Raw genomic sequence first — 12,065 nt, 5'->3', positions numbered from 1 at the left:
AGGCAACTGTGGTAAATCCTTGCACTTTAAGTTGGTAAGTTGAGCTCTCATTAGTATGTGTTTCTTGAAGTGCTAGTACGTCCACCTCATTTTCTTTCATAATTTTGGAGAGGATATCCCCTTTGGATCCGCTACAACCTTTAATGTTGACTGTTCTTAGAAAATGCCTAATTTTTGGCTTTTTGATGGGCCGCATTCTGCTAACTTTCGAGTAGCGCATCTGGTAGAGCGAGGAGGTACTAGAATGTCCGGCCATCGCTTGGGGGTGACATTCGCTTCGTGTTTTGCTCTTCTGATCACATTGAAACACTAGTAGGGGAATGGACCACGTCGAGGCTGTCACGGTCCACACCTATAATCCTCTACTACGCGCCACTTTTGCTCTCCACTGGAGTCCAACTTTTTCTGTGCCACAGTATCATCTCTTAACATTGCTTCTGTTTCAGCTTGTAAAATCTCTTTTTGTGCCTGTGGTATTTGATATGGTCTTAAATTAATTACCTTTCCTTGCTACTCTGAAACTGATGGAATTCTTTGTTTGACAAAGTCATTGTAGGTGATGAAATACATTGTGTTTATAAATGAATATCGGGGTTTTAACGCTTTATAATATTTATTATATTAAACTTACAGTTATAAATGATATGTCAAATGAAAGAGCAACTCAAAACAGTTTTACTAGGAACCTTATAAATGTTCAATGTGAGTGCCATTTGTCATACATCACACGTCAAGTCTATAGCCAAGTTCTTCCCAAACGTTGATAAGTGTCTCTTCAGTGATTGTAGCAAAATCTGCTTCAATCCAGTTTCTTCATTCAGGGAGGTCTGCTGGTAGCAGAGACACATACACATGATCCTTGGTGTAGCCCCAAAGGAAAAACTCGCATAGCGTTAGGTCGGGTGAACATGGAGGCCATGCAAAGCAAGCCCTGTCATTGGGACCCTTAGGCCTATCCAGCCCTTGGGTACAATGACGTTCAATCAATCGCGTACTTCGCTATGCGAGTGAGGTGGCGCACCATCTTGCTGGCAAATGAAGTTCTCTGACTCATCTTCTTCCAACTGAGGGAAGAGCCATTGCCCTTGTGTACCAAGGTAAGAAGCGCCAGTTACAGTAGGTTCCTCAAAAACGAAAGACCCATAAACTTTCCACGGGGAGACGGCACAAAAAAAACTGCCACTTTAGGGTATTTGTACCACCGCGTGAGGATTTTCTGAGCCCCAGATGCGCACATGGTGAGTGTTAACATGTCCACTAAGGTGAAAGGTCAATTCATCACTGAATACAACATGACCCAGAAAATCTTCATCGTCATGAAACAATAATTCGCTTGCAAAGTTGGCACGTAAGCTAGACACTATTCAAGTGATCAACTCTTGTTTATTGGCTCTTAATGTCATTGATGCTATTTCTGAAGACACATTTTTCACATGTCTTACTGTTACCTCTTCCACTAAAGGTAATTCTTCTGCTCGTAACTGAGGATCATCGATTTCAAACTTGTCTTTGGTAGCATTCAAAAGACTTATGCATGTACCACCTTTTACTGCGACTAAAACTTCAGGTATATGTACACCGGGTTTCAGATCTGGTTTTGGAACTATCATTTCTGATACATGCCTTAAACCAATTCGTACTTTTTGTAATTTTCTCTTCCCTGGGGCCTACACTTAACTTATAATTCTGTTTTACTCTTCCCCCCGCCACGTGATTACTCTCGTAACAAACTCCTACTTCTGTGGCTCCAACTGCCTCTGGCTTGCTGGGTAATTTTATTTTTCACCACTTTCGAATAACTATGTTTATGCCCTTTTGCATATTCCACTGTCACCTCATCGGCACCTACCAGTTCTGCATTATCACTTCTCGACATTGAGTTCATGGCACTCTTCCTGTTACTTAACACTTTCTTAACATCATCTTTTCGAAGCCACTCGTGCACAGTTCTCAGCAAAACGTGTTTCCACAAATCTCATTTCTAGAACTGCAATCTCTAATGGCTCTCTGCTTCACAAGGATTTTTCCATGCTCTCTAGGTTTCTTTTATCTTAATGACCAATTCTTACATTGGCGAGCATAGTGACCTTTCTGATTTCAGTTGAAACGAGTAACATTTGCTAACTGCTCTTCACTTTCATCATCTCCCTTTCGTGTTGTTATTCTAACTGGTACTGTCTCTACACTTTATGACATGTACTCTGGTTTTACACAGTTAAAACAATTCTGGCCTTTATGATGATCTGTCTTGCTGGTGCGTCGTTCATCTACATCTACATGGATACTCTGCAAATCACATTTAAGTGCCTGGCAGAGGGTTTATCGAACCACCTTCACAATTCTCTGTTAGTCCAATCTTGTATAGCGCGCGGAAAGAATGAACACCTATATCTTTCCGTACAAGCTCTGATTTCCCTTATTCTATCGTGGTGATTGTTCCTCCCCATGTAGGTCGGTGTCAACAAATTACTCACCGAAGTGTCTACAGTGCCATGAGGATCCAGAAGATGTTTGACTCCCCAGCCACATCATCCTTAGCTCCAGCATCCGCAGTCTCCTGCATCGTTTTCCCTTTCACCGTTTCCTTTTCAGCCAGAAGTGCTGATTCCTCTTTTTCCTTCACCGCACTCTGCCCTTCAAGGGCTTTTGCGTCTGTGGAGGAACCCTCGCTGTCTGAGCCTTCTTGAAAGCTATTAACAAATTTGGAGAGTCTAGTCAATTGTGACTTGATTACTGCTCTTTTCTTAATTAAATTTCGTTTCTCGACAGGATCCGTGTTTCAGGAGATTAACACAAAGGATACTACAAGGGCGTTTTGAAAAGTAAAGATACAATGGCTCGCAGTCCTTAAATAGAACATTTATTTAGAAAACATCAGTTACACCGTATTAACTGGATTATTTGTTATTTTTTGACATAATCACCCCAGTTACCCTAACATTTGTTAAGTCTGTGCACAAACTTTTGTATCCCATAGTCATAGAAGGTTGCCGTCTGTTGTCGGAACCACATTTCAACTTCATCTTTGATCTCTTCATTGTCGTGGAATGATTTTCCACCAAGATGTGTCTTCAGGTAACGGAAGACATGGAAGTCACTGGGCACAAGGTCCGGGCTGTATGGCGGATGGTCCAATACTTCCCATTTGAATTGTTTGAGTGGTGCTTTGGTTACGAGCGCTGTGTGAGGCTGAGCGTTGTCATGAAGCAAGCGGACTCCACTTGTCAGCATTCCCCTGCGTTTGTTTTGAATTGCCCTTCGAAGACGTTTCAAAGTCTGGTAATATGCAGCAGCATTAATTGTCGTTCCAGGAGCCATAAATTCCAACAGAAGAATGCCTTGTCTGTCCCAGAAAAACAGAAGCCACGATTTTCTTCGCTGAAATCGACGTTTTGCATTTCTTGGCTTTTGGTGAATTCGAATGGCGCCATTGCATTGATTGATGCTTGAACAGTTTTGGAACTCAGTGCGCGCACAATTTCCTGTACCCTAACTTGACAGTCACAATGTCATAAAGAGTTGTCATTGACACGTCTGATATGAAACTTCCTGGCAGATTAAAACTGTGTGCCCGACCGAGACTCGAACTCGGGACCTTTGCCTTTCACGGGCAAGTGCTCTACCAACTGAGCTACCGAAGCACGACTCACGCCCGGTACTCACAGGAGAGCTTCTGTAAAATTTGGAAGGTAGGAGATGAGGTACTGGCAAAGGTCCCGAGTTTTAATCTGCCAGGAAGTTTCATATCAGCGCACACTCTGCTGCAGAGTGAAAATCTCATTTTGGACGTCTGATATGATCTGATGCAACTCTTTCAGTGTGAGATGTCTATTCACACGAATTGCTTCCTCCATTCTCTGAAGAAGGGCATCAGAGATCACAGATGGCCGACCTGTTCTTTGTTCGTCACGAACATCGTTCCTACCTTCAGGGAAATGACGACACCATTTTGTTACATTTTGTCGATTCATACACAGAAACAATTTCTTTGTGAATATCCGCTGGTCGCTGACCTTTTGCACGAAGAAAACGTATGACGGAGTGCACTTCGCATTTGGCGGGATTCTGAATTGGCGCTGCAATTTTAAACGCGACCTACTCCAACCAGAAGCAACGTTCAACTGCCGAACGACCGCGAGGAGAAAGGTAACGGTTCAAGGTTAACACCAGTGTTGCCAACTTGCTCGCCAGAACTCTTCTGTTCCTCTGGTGTACGGTGTATCTTTAGTTTCCGAAATACCCTCGTAGATTAAGAAAATCGACCCAGGCTGCTCACATAGCAGGACGACGGTACCTGTAGAGCGATGACGGGCTGCAGCTGCTGGCAGAGATGGCGACAGACAGCGCTAACTGATGCACTGGTGTCATGTTGTCGGAACTGCTTGGCTGTTTACGACATTTGCTGGCTTGAGGTGCACTTCACAACACGGTTCTCGCGGCGTTTTGTAACTCGAAGAGCTCTGTGTGCATGTCTGTCACTGCTGAACTTGCTAATTTTGGAGAATCACACAGAAAGCCATGATAACCGGATACTCATATTTTGTGGTACGTGCAAATCAAAGCAAGTAACTTTTGTGCTGGAACATGTTCGAATAGCTATATCTGCACCCGGAGGACCAAAAATATAGGCAGCCGCAAAACGCTTAGTCAATTCTGCACTGCCTCGCTCTTTCGACAGTTCAAATTAATGCATAAACTTATTGCAAAGGAAAGGCAGTTGAAATGAAAGTACACAATTCGCAAAAGTGGACTGTATTTAGAGATTACATTGTGAGACAGTTAAAGATGTATGCGCGCTCACGGCCTGTCTCCCTGGCCCTGGCCAGTTCCAACTGTGAATTGTGTGGATGGCCGGGCAGAAAAAATTCTTACCTGCAGCGAATGTCCGGTTGCTGCAGTGCCCTTGTGGGACATTGCACCAATACAGAACAACTGCCTTGACTGTCTCCCTGAATTGATGCTGAAGTGAATCTATTCTAGAAACCCATTGGACTAGGTTTTCTCATGGTTCCTGCCTGTTTGAAAACATTTTGCAAGTGTAGTTCTTTTACAACCATGATTTTGTACTAAAATAGCACATACTGAATAGCACAGGTAGCAGTCAAATCTCTGAGTAGCAATTTACTTTGTGCTGCTCCTACTGTTCAACTCCTTTACAAATTTCAGCAGCACATCTTGCTGCTCTGGTGTAACAAGGTGGAAAGCACTATCACAGTTGTCGATGAACTCATTGAGTTGCACCTTATTACCTTCAAAAGAATGTTGAAACAATTTAATTGCTTCACTTAAACTAATATACATTCTTTGTGGTGCCAAGGATGATCCCTGTCTACCAAATACCTGCTGCTCGTTAGGCTCATTTTTCTGAAGAATCTGTTCCCCACCTTCTGTGGCGGTGCATCATAACTTGTGGCCGTGCAGTCCACCTTCTACGAGTTGGGTCAAAAAGTTTCCAGCCTAGCAAATATAGAATGACAGAAGTTTCACAATAACAATTTATTTTTCAATATAATACCCGTGGGCACGCTCAAATAATTTCTGCGTACCATTCAAATAAAAGGTCTGTGATTTCGAGTCCAACCAAGTGTTCACTGCATCATCATTGCCAAATCGTTGTCCTTTGAGGTCTTTTTTTAGGTTTGGGAAAAGAAAAAAGTGTGATGGAGCGAAATCTGGAGAATGTGATGGATGACATAATTTGAAGCTAAATGTAAGCCTGTGGAGAGAAAAGCTTCTTCATACAGTTGTACAGCCTCAAGGGCACGCCCATTTGCTTCGCAATGAAGTACGTATCAACTCTTAATTAGTGTAGTCTCTGCCTATGGTGCCTTCACGTTCGTAACTGATTGTGAGGCCGGTACAGCACAGTGCATGTAGGAGTAAAGGGAAGTAATTGCGCATACGTAAACAAACAGATCGTTGATCCCAAACCTTGAGATACCAACTTAAATACCACAGTATTCAGGGGAGGGAAGTAATTGCGCATACATAAACAAACAGATCGTTGATCCCAAACCTTGAGATACCAACTTAAATACCACAGTATTCAGGGGTGTTCACAGTTGTTTCCCAACTTGAACTTAAGTGATACTTCGGCAATGGCTGATTTGTCGACCCATGTTTGTTGGAGGTCTTTTTAAACTTTTGGCCTGTACTTTACATGTGTGAATTATTGACCATCTCTTCTGAAACACCCTGTATATGTATACAAATAAGAACTGATTTGTAATGGAGTGAGGGAAATTTTATTTATGAACATAAATTGGACCACAAACTACAATAAGCACGTTTTTTTTCGCTTTTCAAGGTAGTCACCATGAAAATTTAAGTCGTGGCACAAGCTTTTGGCTCCCGGCATCAAAGAACTCTGTCGTCTGACCGTGAAACCAGTTAGTAACAGTTTCTTTCAACGTCATCATTTTCCATGTGCTTTCCACCAAGGAAGTCCTTCAGTTTTGGAAACAGATAAAAGTGTGATGGTGCGAAGTCCAGGCTTTAAGGTGGATGATCCAGTAATTCCCAGTGAAACCTGTCCAGCTGCGTCTGTTCTCACCACAATGTGAGGGTGAGCATTATCGTGAAGCAGTTTGACACCAGTAGAGAGCAGTCCTCGCCAGCGATTTTGAACAGTGCACGTAAGCTTTAATAATGTTTCGTCGTACCTCTCTGCACTGATCATTTCTCTTGGCAAAAAAGAACGCCTTTCTGGTCCCAAAAAACTGCAGTGAATGTTCTTGTTTGAATTTTTGTGCCTTCGTCAGAGTTTGAATGATGCCAGTCACTGTGTTGACGTTTAGTCTCTGGACTGTAGTGCACAATCCACTTTTCATCAGTGGTCGCAATGTGAATCAAGAACTTGTCACCATCCTTGTGATAGTGCCCCAATCGGATAAAAAATTGTGCCATTTGCTTTGTTTTGTGTTCTTTTGCCAACATTTTTGGTTCCCATCTTGCACACATTTGTTTGTAGTGCAGTTCCTCAGTAATAGTATGAAAAGCTACTGATTTTGAAACTTGTGGAAATTTCTGCTGTAGCTCGTCAATAGTGAAGCGCCTGTTCTGGGGAATTGCCTCATCAACTTTTTGTGTCACGTCTTAATTCATGACAGTAGTCCGTTCTTCATCGTGATCATTTGCCCTTCCTTCATTAAACAGCCTACACCATTTATGCACATTCAGTCATTCATTGCACCTGCACCACAAACTTAACAAGCTGCTGGTGAATTTTAGCAGGATTATCTTGTTCCTCATTTAAGAGCCACATAACCAAGTGTGCTTTACAATTGGCAGGATTAGTGATTGACATGGTGAAAAGCGAAGCAGTGTAACCAGAAAATCAGTACTGGCAGATACATGAAATGTAATGGCGGCATAGTGAGAGACTGGCCAAGAATTGCCGACCGTGAACGGACGTCACATGACGGGACGCACGGACACGATGCGCTATTGGTTCTCACTTTAACACTTACAGTGCTGATGTAGTTAGTAGTCGCTGTCACATGCGGACTGGGTAAAATCAATGTTTTTTGTAATTTCGTACTACTGTACAGCTCACTGTTATTGGAATTCCAAAATATTTTTATGTTTATTGGACTTTTTATGTTAAGTCCTCAAATTTTGGGGTCAATAATTTAAAATTTGAAGGCACCAATGAAATTTCGAGTCAGTCATATTTATTGCTAAAAAGAATTACAGTACTGTGGTATACAATCGGCGATGGCTGGCCTCACACAATGGACTCTGGCTTTCAGTCTTTTGAGCACTTTGCAATAAAAAGCACCTTTGACGGTTTGGCTTCGGGGCACAAACTCGTGACTAACCACACCCCTGACACTGAAAAACACAATCAACACGGCTTTCACTGTTGATTTGCTTATGAGAGTCTCGTTTGGACATGGGCATGCTGCAGTATGTCATTCGGCACTCATGCGCTTTGTCTTCGGGTCATACTGAAACACCCATCTACATCTACATCTACATCTACATCTACATTGATACTCCGCAAGCCACCCAACGGTGTGTGGCGGAGGGCACTTTACGTGCCACTGTCATTACCTCCCTTTCCTGTTCCAGTCGCGTATGGTTCGCGGGAAGAACGACTGTCTGAAAGCCTCCGTGCGCGCTCTAATCTCTCTAATTTTACATTCGTGATCTCCTCGGGAAGTATAAGTAGGGGGAAGCAATATATTCGATACCTCATCCAGAAACGCACCCTCTCGAAACCTGGCGAGCAAGCTACACCGCGATGCAGAGCGCCTCTCTTGCAGAGTCTGCCACTTGAGTTTATTAAACATCTCCGTAACGCTATCACGGTTACCAAATAACCCAGTGACGAAACGCGCCGCTCTTCTTTGGATCTTCTCTATCTCCTCCGTCAACCCGACCTGGTACGGATCCCACACTGATGAGCAATACTCAAGTATAGGTCGAACGAGTGTTTTGTAAGCCACCTCCTTTGTTGATGGACTACTTTTTCTAAGCACTCTCCCAATGAATCTCAACCTGGTACCCGCCTTACCAACAATTAGTTTTATATGATCATTCCACTTCAAATCGTTCCGTACGCATACTCCCAGATATTTTACAGAAGTAACTGCTAGCAGTGTTTGTTCCGCTATCATATAATCATACAATAAAGGATCCTTCTTTCTATGTATTCGCAATACATTACATTTGTCTATGTTAAGGGTCAGTTGCCACTCCCTGCACCAAGTGCCTATCCGCTGCAGATCTTCCTGTATTTCGCTACAATTTTCTAATGCAGCAATTTCTCTGTATACTACAGCATCATCCGCGAAAAGCCGCATGGAACTTCCGACACTATCTACTAAGTCATTTATATATATTGTGAAAAGCAATGGTCCCATAACACTCCCCTGTGGCACGCCAGAGGTTACTTTAACGTCTGTAGACGTCTCTCCATTGATAACAACATGCTGTGTTCTGTTTGCTAAAAACTCTTCAATCCAGCCACACAGCTGGTCTGATATTCCGTAGGCTCTTACTTTGTTTATCAGGCGACAGTGCGGAACTGTATCGAACGCCTTCCGGAAGTCAAGAAAAATAGCATCTACCTGGGAGCCTGTATCTAATATTTTCTGGGTCTCGTGAACAAATAAAGCGAGTTGGGTCTCACACGATCGCTGTTTCCGGAATCCATGTTGGTTCCTACATAGTAGATTCTGGGTTTCCAGAAATGACATGATACGCGAGCAAAAAACATGTTCTAAAATTCTACAAGAGATCGACGTAAGAGATATAGGTCTATAGTTTTGCGCATCTGCTCGACGACCCTTCTTGAAGACTGGGACTATCTGTGCTCTTTTCCAATCATTTGGAACCCTCCGTTCCTCTAGAGACTTGCGGTACACGGCTGTTAGAAGGGGGGCAAGTTCTCTAAAAATTTATCTAAAAATTCCAGATCTGCTTCGAGGCTCTGGAGATTCTTGGCAGGCATCCACACAAGCTCGTTTGCGAACGCCCGACGAAATCTTCCATCTTGGCGCAGATCTTCCTCGTCGACAATTCTTTGGTGACGATGTTGTGCACTGTCATTTTATCAAGTCTGAGGTTGTCTGTGTTGTGGTTGGCATGAGAGCCAACACCGGGTTACTAGAGGAAGCCGAAAGGCACGCGTTTTAGCTCACGCAGGCTGGCGTGAGGTCTGGAACAGGACAAGGAAATTAGACTTTAGAAAAAACGAATGTAGCTGGTGGAATACTTAACTTTAATCCATAAATGGTGAACGTCGCTCTTGACGGTACATTTTTCACAGTATCAATAGTAACTGGTAATGGCGCCTTGCTAGGTCATAGCAAATGACGTAGCTGAAGGCTATGCTAACTATCGTCTCAGCAAATGAGAGCGTATTTTGTCAGTGAACCATCGCTAGCAAAGTCGGTTGTACAACTGGGCGAGTGCTAGGAAGTCTCTCTAGACCTGCTGTGTGGTGGCGCTCGGTCTGCAATCACTGATAGTGGCGACACGTGGGTCTGACGTATACTAACGGACCGCGGCCGATTTAAAGGCTACCACGTAGCAAGTGTGCTGTCTGGCGGTGGCACCACAGTCTGCTATCATCCTGACACTCACCAGATGGTTGGTGTTCAATAAAACGTAAACACGGTTGATGTTTTTGTCAGTTTTGCTGGTTGACAGGCGTCCGGAGCAGTCCTCTTCCTCAATGCTGTCCCGGCCCTCATTAAAGCTCTTCACCCACCTGGAAACCTGGACGTTTGACAGGCAATCATCGCCGTATGCTTGCCGACACGTATCCAACATTTCCGTACCCAGTTTTCGTAGTTTCACAAAAAACTTGTAACATTGCTCGATTGTTTGCTGCACTTCGTGCCATGACCGCTGACTTTGCGACATGTCCACTCAACGCACAATGCTGCCGAGACAGGAGACTGCAGGTGACTGGCGCGCCACTTGTTTTTGGCCAGACACCCCCCTCCTCCACAACCAATCCCCCCTCCCTGGTGAGTGCACACTGCGAAGTACAGTCGCCTCAGCAAACAATCGGTCTCATTACTTCTTATACAGGGTGTCCAGAAAAGAACTCCCTGATTTGAAAATTAAATATCTCGAAAACAAAGATCGATAGAGGAATGCAGTAAACGGTATGTTTATTGTGAAAGCTGTAAGAAGTTTATACAGCAGTTTGAAATAATATTTACAAAAGCTGCTAACAAATGGTGCTGTACGCTGTACAGCTCATATCAGCATACATAAGTGAAATAATCATATGAAAACAATCTTTGCAAACAATCACATCACAATGTTTTCAAAATGTTCACCATTGGCACTACAGAGATGGCGCAAACGAAGAATGAAATTCGCCATCACATTTTGTAGTGTCTCAACCGAAATGGATTCACATGCCACAGAGATCGCCGATTCAAGCTTGTCCAGCATGGCGGGATGCTTCGGCAGACCATGTCTTTCACTGTGCCCCACAGAAAAAAGTCACAGGGAGTCAAATCCGGCGAATATGGAGGCCAATCCATGCCTGCACCAGTAAATTTGGGATATTCCAAAGCAATGACTCGATTCCCGAAGTATTCCTCAAGAAAGCGAAACACTTGTTCGGTCCGATGTGGTCCGGCTCCATCTTGCATAAACCATTCAGTACCTGGTCGATCCTCTAACGCTTGCTGTGTGGCGACAAATTGTTCCAAAATTGCAACTTAACGTGCACCAGTGCGTTTCTCGAATGAAAAAAGGGCCAATAATGCCTCTGCTGCATACTGCAGTCCACACAGTAACTTTAGGAGAATACAGGGGTTTCGCTTCACACCAATATGGCTTTTCGGAACCCTAAAATCGCCAGTTCTGCTTATTCATGTATCCATTCAGGGGGAAGTGTGCTTCATCTGTAAACCAGGTACAGCCAACATCAAATCCTTCACTATCCATCATTGTGAGCATCTGATTAGCAAAGGCAACCCTTTGTTGCACAGCTCGTACGAGTATGGCCGGTGCGTTTGAATTTGAATGGAAACATGTGTAGGCTCTTTCTCAGTATTTTCTGCGTGCTGGAATGCTTCAAACCAGTCTCAGATGCAATTCTACGGACGGATGACATTGGATTTTGCTGAATAATTCCAGAAACTGTGACGATATTTTCAGGGGTAACTGCGCTTTGCTTGTGGCCAACATGCCCCACTAGATCATCAGTTACGCTGCCTGTTCGTTGAAATTTTGTGAAGAGCGTACGAATGGTTTTCGCATCCGGTCCTTTTAGAACATTAAATCGTGCTTTAAAACTTCGCCTTGTTGCCATAGGACTCTTTTCTAACCTGTGGTACTCTAGCACCAGAAAAATGCCTTGTTCAATGGAGTACATGGTTTTAATCTCTTCCTTCGGTACGCTAACCTCCTTTCACGTATCAATAGTGGAACTGATCGCTCTGGGCTTCGGATCACTATGTGTACTAGGCATTACATACAGCGATTACAGCGCCATCTGTTAGCAACTTTTGTAACTATTATTTCAAACTGCTGTATAAACTTCTTACAGCTTTCAAAATAAACATACCGTTTACTGCATTCCTCTATCGATC

At 43.5% G+C, this 12,065-nt stretch overlaps 1 non-coding gene across 1 annotated transcript; it reads right to left on the bottom strand.

The window, feature by feature from the left end:
- Positions 1-3,567: 3,567 nt before the first annotated feature.
- On the bottom strand, positions 3,568-3,642 carry Trnas-uga. The gene has a single exon. It is a non-coding gene; the product is annotated as a tRNA-Ser (tRNA).
- Between the last annotated feature and the right edge of the window lie 8,423 nt (positions 3,643-12,065).

Source organism: Schistocerca americana, chromosome 10 (assembly GCF_021461395.2).
Source record: "Schistocerca americana isolate TAMUIC-IGC-003095 chromosome 10, iqSchAmer2.1, whole genome shotgun sequence".
In the NCBI taxonomy this organism is placed as follows: Eukaryota; Metazoa; Arthropoda; class Insecta; order Orthoptera; family Acrididae; genus Schistocerca; species Schistocerca americana.
The sequence above is the reverse complement of the archived record's forward strand: the minus strand, read 5'-3'. Positions and strand labels throughout refer to the sequence as shown.